Source organism: Dasypus novemcinctus, chromosome 14 (genome assembly GCF_030445035.2).
Source record: "Dasypus novemcinctus isolate mDasNov1 chromosome 14, mDasNov1.1.hap2, whole genome shotgun sequence".
Classification (NCBI taxonomy): Eukaryota; Metazoa; Chordata; class Mammalia; order Cingulata; family Dasypodidae; genus Dasypus; species Dasypus novemcinctus.
The window spans coordinates 74,235,326-74,242,384 of NC_080686.1; the positions used below are offsets into that span (position 1 = coordinate 74,235,326).

General features: G+C 31.9%; 1 pseudogene; it reads right to left on the reverse strand.

The window, feature by feature from the left end:
* Window positions 1–2,675: 2,675 nt before the first annotated feature.
* LOC105746023 (low molecular weight phosphotyrosine protein phosphatase pseudogene) lies at window positions 2,676–3,216 on the reverse strand (annotated as a pseudogene).
* Window positions 3,217–7,059: the final 3,843 nt, after the last annotated feature.

Below are 7,059 nucleotides of genomic sequence, written 5' to 3' on the forward strand. Positions count from 1 at the left end.
ATTTCCAGATGTTGCTCTATGCAGATCTGGAACATAGTACATTTCTTTCAATATTTTTGAAATAACCTCTAAAAATTCGTAAAAAAAAACTGTTTGTACCTGAAGTAACTGATCCTTTATATGCCATTGTAGCATACAAGATATAGTTATTATTTTGCTTATATTTCTTTTTTTTTTCTGTGTAAAACTATAAAAATTAATTGTGACAGCATTTTTCACATCACCTTTGCTTTTTGGAATACTGGTTTCCAAAAGCAATCTAATTATTTCATCTCATTGATTTCACATTTTATGTAAAAATTTCACAAAATAAGAATTAAAATTATATAAGTATCTATAGAAATTTAGTTTTACCAGAGGTATGTGAAATCATTTCTTTAATTACAATCAAACTGTATGTTCAACTCCATAAATGACACACTAGTTTAATGACAAGCAGAATTGCTTGTTCTAGAGGCTCATAAGAATGAAACACAAGAGGGAGTTTTGAAAGAGGAAAAAGACCACTTAGATAAACCTCTATTAACACTCAACATAGCAAATGCCAGTAAGTCCTGGCAGTAATTTAGTCCATTTTCACTGGTGGGAAATGATATCCTGAATATATCTTTATTCCAGTTTCTAGTTGAGCTTTTCAAATCTGAATTAGCTCTTGTCTTTTCTAAATTCCAAAATGTCCCTTGCCAATTGTGTTTCTTCCTTCACTCTATATTCAAATATTCTCTTTAAATTACAATTAAGGATGCAAGAGCTTTCCCTTTTAAGCTTTGTGAACAAAGTATAATACTTCTGATGTGAGTGTTTGCTTAGGTAATAACTAGTATAGTATGGTGGCACAAAAAACACTGACTTTGAGGATAGTTGGATCCAGCAAGCTGTCCCACTCTGTTCTTTATGTCATCTTGGGCTAAAATCCTAAATACTTTAAGGTCTTATTGTTATAATTTATAAACGAAACTAAGCAATTAGCATAGCTCATGATATAATGTTGGCCATTATAATTATTACAAAAAATAAATGAATAATAAATGTATCAGAAATAAATTTGGTTCTTGATTATTAATTCATTTTCACATCTGTAGGTATTTACATCATTCTTATGTTGGGTTCCTAACCCCTTATATGAAAAACCCTTAAAATTTGTTATATTTTAGAATTCAGGATTACAGGTCAGGTGACATCCCAGCAGTAATTAGAGTAGCTCTTATAGTTAATCACATTAATATTCCTGCACTAAAGCATATGGACAACAGATTAGTTCAGGTCAAGTCACAAAATGAATTTGCTGCAAAGTTAAAAAAAACAAAAACCTAAAAAACCTTATTGCTTTCAGGATTTAAGAATTATGGATTAAAAGAATAACCATATGATTTCATAAGAGTAAAGATGAGCACAGTAATAGTTATACAAAATCACAAATAATAATCAAGTGTGTCCTAGGTGAGCTGAGATAGATGGCCATAGATAAGTGATGAGGAACTGCATTGACAAATGTCATTGATCTTGGCATTTTGGAAGTAATAATGATCAATTATATTTATTTATTGACATATATACTTTTTGTCTATTTCTTCTTTACAAAATTTTATAGGCCTCCTTTCATTTTGAAAACAATTTTTTTTTCTGATATATATACAAATGAATGTGAGATTACTGTTATCTCAGAGTACATAGATATTACTTAGGTTCACCTGTAAATGAAATACTAATAAAAGAACACCTAACATTATTTAACATAATAGAATTCTCTCCCTCCAGCTTTTTAAACTATCTTTTCTCATCTAAGCCAATAAATGTTTGACATTTGGGTTATATGTGCATACAGAAACAGATCTGTTTGTCAAAGTAAGCATAAAATAAAACAGCAGTGTCCTTTCCAAATATAATTAAATTTTCTGAGTCAAAATGGTCCAAATGGAAGCAGGGGAACATAAAAGCAGATTTCCTTCTGAAATATACTAGATAAACACAAAAATTAATAATCAAAGATGCTAAAGTTTAATTCCATAAATCATTCTCTCTTTCCTATCCATAAAAGGATAAAACATATCAATGTGTACTATAGGTATATGTGTGAATTTGGATAATTCCAATCAAGATTGTGAATTTCTATGAGTAGAGGTATGTAATTCAATAATACGCTGTGAATAGAGGACATTTATCCATCAAGCTATCCAGACCAATTTACTGAAGAGGAGAGTAATTGAAAGTCTCAATAGGCTCAGATACTGACTTTGGTTTTAAAGTGATGTTTTATTTCATTATTTACTAAGATCATAATTAAGTATATTAGAATACTAGATGTCACTAGGTTAGTACCTTAAACGTAGAAAGAAATTATAAAAACACACAAAACATTATATTTTGTGATTCCATGATTTGTTTGGTCCACTATTTTTATAATTGGGGTAAGATATTTGATTTGTTTAAAATCATTTAATGTACCCCATGCTGCCTGAATCAAAGATTTTTATTAATTCTTTTGCCAAACCCAATACTGATTTCCATCACAATTGTTTTTTAAGATAAGAAATAGTAAGTCAGTTGGAAAAAAAATAACAGTTGTAGACTTGAGCTACAAAATAGTAATCAACATACTTATTGTTTGAAAAATCTAGAACATCACTGTAAAGGTGTTAATCATTGTTGGCCTTTAGCAATGAATGGATGCAGCTTTACTGTGACTTCTCCAAAAATAATTTGCAGCAAAAATACTTAACACACAGCTGGTACACATTCTCAAAGTTGGAGCCATTCCCATAATGGCGATCCTCAATATTAAGCTGTTTTTGTGGATCATAGCTTCCAAGTAGTTCAATTTTAGCTTTGCAGTTTTAAACTTGCTTACCTTTTCTATTCAAATCTCTCAGATTACTTTCATCCATACCTAGTATATAATCAGGTGTACCAAAGTCCTAAGTGATAACTTGCCGGACAATGTCTTAGAAATACCTTGATTCTTCAAGCAATTTGCCCTCAATAATCAGTAGAATTTCCTATCTCATAAGCAGATGTTGCAGCACTGTCTATCCTCCAATTTTATGAAATATTTTGATCAGTTACAAGTTCTCTGAAAATTGCTTCTGCAATGGGTGATCAACAAATGTTACCCAGACATACAGACAGCACCAACTTGGGTGCCTATTCTGCCACCTTCCCAGAATCAAAGAGAGGCACAGAAAGAAAGGACAACCCAGACAAACATGATATGAGCATGGTGTGTTGCACACTCTACATATTTCCTGTTAAAAGGTTGTGAGTCTGAAGGCAAATTTGGCTTTAGAATTCTTGCTTTGCTTTGGCAAGTTACCATGACTACATCAGTAGCCTCTACTGTGATGTTAAAACATCATCAGATTTAGAGGGTTGTTTTGAAGATAAAATGAATAATACATAAATCTTACTGAACTACCTCCTAATAAAAAAACACTGAAATTATGGAGTACTCATAGTAGCATCCTATTTTTCTACATACTATGGCAACTTAAAGCACAATACAATTTAAAGTACAGGTATACACAAATAACTATAATTGATCTTTAATGTTTTTTTCCCTTGATTATACTTACCTTTTCTCCTTCTTCATGTATAAGGAGAGTTAGCATATTAGTGCAAATTTTTATGCATCTTTGTAATTTGTATGTGACTGTTTGAATTTTTTGGCCAATGGAAGATGAGTTAAAGGGCACATGGCACTTCTAAGTAAATGGTTTCCAGAGAAGGTATGTGGTTTGCCATCTTTCAATTCCCTCTGTCATGTTGATGAACTATACTCCAGATGTTAGAGGTTCTATCAGAATGAATTCAACAATAAAAAATAGCAAGAATAACAAACAGATGTTTGTTCTTTTAAGTCAATAAGATTTTGAAGTTGTTTGCTTATGGAGAGAGAGTAACCTAGCATGACAGGACTGATTTTGTATATGTGTGGTTCTCAAGTTTTAGGGTGTATATGATGCCTTAGTTTAAAAACACAGCCATATCTTAGAAATTCTCATTTAGTATTGTTCAGTCAGTCTTAAGTGAGGTTCAGGGATTTACAGTTTAAATTCTGATAGTGGTTTTGATGCTAGTGATCCTTAAAAAGACATATTATTGATGCCTTGAATCTGTGTAAATTAACCTTATTTATTTATTTATACAGATAAATATAGGCTGTAACAGGTAGACAGATGTGCCCAAGGTATATTCCTGGAAAGTCAAGATATCAATTTAATTGTAGTCAAGGTTTGTGTTGCTTGTTCTACAAATGTAGGTGATGAGCAGATTGATTAATTTAGAAGGCTCTGGAAAACATTCATTTTACTTTTTTAAGAAGACTAGAAATGGTGATTCACTAACTGACATAGGAATGTAAGAAGAGTTACTAACCTAGCTAAAAGTGTCTGCCACACACAGGCTATCCATAAAACTTGTATGCATCTTTTCACATTGGAAGTAAAACAGACAAGCTAATTGTGAAACATTCTCCTCAGCATACAAATAAGTCACTAGATTACAAATTGTGTCTTTTCTTACTGTATATATCACAACTACCTTGGTTAATGGGTGATTTTGTAGACTTTAAGAACTGAGAATATAATTGAGTTGAAGAAAGGAAAAAAACAAAGAGAATAGTGTGCAAGAAAAAGAGAAAATGTTTGCCATTTCTCAGGTATAGACTTTTTGCCAGCATAATTTTAATTATAGAATTTTTAATGCTCACAATGTTCCAAGATAAAATAATATTCAATTCAGAGAAAACTTCATTAATGTTTAGAAATTAAATACCTGTTCTAAGATCACAAAGCAGGGATTTATATCCACATCCCAGTTACACCTTGGCACATGTTCTGTGTAAGGTTGGGATAAAGGAAGAATGGGAGAAAGAAGGAGGTAGAGAGGAAGGAAGGGAGGAAAGGAGGGAGGGAGGGAAGAAGGAACAAAGAAGAGAAAAAGTGGAGATAAATTATTTAAAAACAGAGATTAATTAGGAAAGAGAGAAAGAAAGGGTGTAACACTTAACAAGGGAAAAAGGACTTTTTTTTCTAACTTTGTCAATTTTAAAAACAGTGTATCAAAGACCACCACAATAGGAACCACAAAAGAGCATAACTCTTAGTTTTTCTAAAAATATACTCTAATCAAGTGGGCCAAGCAATCACAGTTCCAAATCACTTTAATTTCCAAATCAACCTTGGAGCCCATTGACTAAAGTTTTTCTCTCTTATACAGTAATTTCAGTTCTTTAAGTGGTACTATCAAATTGTAATATTTTATGACTTTCTCCCCCATACCTAATATTTTTCCATTTCAAGTCCACCTAATTTGTCCTACATGGCCCTTATGACTCACTGCAAATATGAGAATATCATGTTAAATCGATTGCTATGTTTAATTATATAAATGTTGAATGAAATATTTTCATAGGAATATTTTAAATTCATTCCACATCAATTAACTTTTGACTTTTTAAAGAATCCCTTTTAAAGTAGTTCAATTCAGTGGGGATATTTCAAGATTTTAAAATATCAGATCATTGATTAATATCATTTTAGTAGAGGTTAAAATTTCCATTTTTATGCTCTGGGGCACACAAACTTGCATTGCCAATCCATCAAAAAAGGCTCGCCTGGGTGAGGTTTTTTTTTTTTTTAATCCCAGTCCTGTGATTTTTAAAATCTGTCCTCCTTATCCCTTTGCCCTTTAAATTTCATATCTCAAAATTGCTTTGAGCCAAAGCTCAATTCTTCCACAACTCAATTCTTCCACAGCCCTGAAATGGTACATTCAGTGGATAAGTGGAATACTGTAAAACTGCCTCAGAAGACAGGTTTTGTAGGGTTCATTTTCAGTGTGATGGGTCTAGCTTGCTGCCTGAAATGGACTACTCTGTGTCTTATTGCGCATGGAGGCATGCTGAAACACATGCTAGCATTTTCACTGAGTATCACTTAAAGACAGCATATGCCCGAGGGCACTGAGCAAGATAAGAGCAAAGTCAGGGAATTTGGCCAACATCTTGTGAGTCTGCCTTGCATTTCTTCTTGAGGTATTATTCCCATCCTACATTTTCTGCCATGTTTCATATCTGCCTTTTAATAATTCACAAGTAATAAAGTGAAGAAAAATACAGCAAAAGATGTATTCAATTTATTGAATAAGTATTATTTAGTATTTATAGTTTTCCATATGTTAATCTCTTTATTCAGATTTATAAAACAGACCGAGAAGTATAGATGCAATATTTGGTGAAACATTCAGGTTTTTGGAAATTTAGATAGTAGTTACAGAATTATTTCAAATGAGACTTTCTAAAAGAAAGGGAAGATGCATTTCAATTTTACTGTAGGACTGGCAAGATAAATCTGGGTAAATCATTTGATATTTAGGTTCATTTGTTTATTATTAGTTGTATAATCACAGAACATTTGATTCTTCTGTGTAACTATTTTGGTGAAATGTTTTAATTCACTAGAAGAAAGTTACAATAGCTACTACAGTCTTCCCTACATAGTTATTTATTTCAAATTTAAAGAATATAAAATATGGGCAATTAATTAAATAAAATTATACCAACTCTTTTATAAAAGCTCACTAAGAATAAGATTAAAAAATGAAATAAATCTTCAAGGACAAAGAGAAAGGAGGAGAGAATGCTAGTAGATAAAAGATGCCAATACATTGTTGGAAGATGGAAAGCATATTGGTAAGTGGTAACTGGCTTCTTGGTAAAAATGCTGAATGTTCACAAAGGCAATATCAAGAAGAAGGCTGATTCTTTTTGTAGAATCCCAGTAAGGATTAGCAATGTGTGACACTAAAAATCTTGAAAAATGGAGATAAAGGGTGGTTAGGAAAAAGATCATCACATGAGTGTCTGTAAAGAAGCAGCTAAAATACTAAATTCCCCATCACTCCGCTACAAATTCACTGAGCTACCCCTTTAAGTACCATCCATCACAATCCAGAAGGCCAGGAAATTATTCCTTTACAATAATCATCAAAATAAACTTAGGACTCAGGAAAACAGGGACAAAAAAAATAGAAGTTATTATGTAAAACTCTTCATATTACATG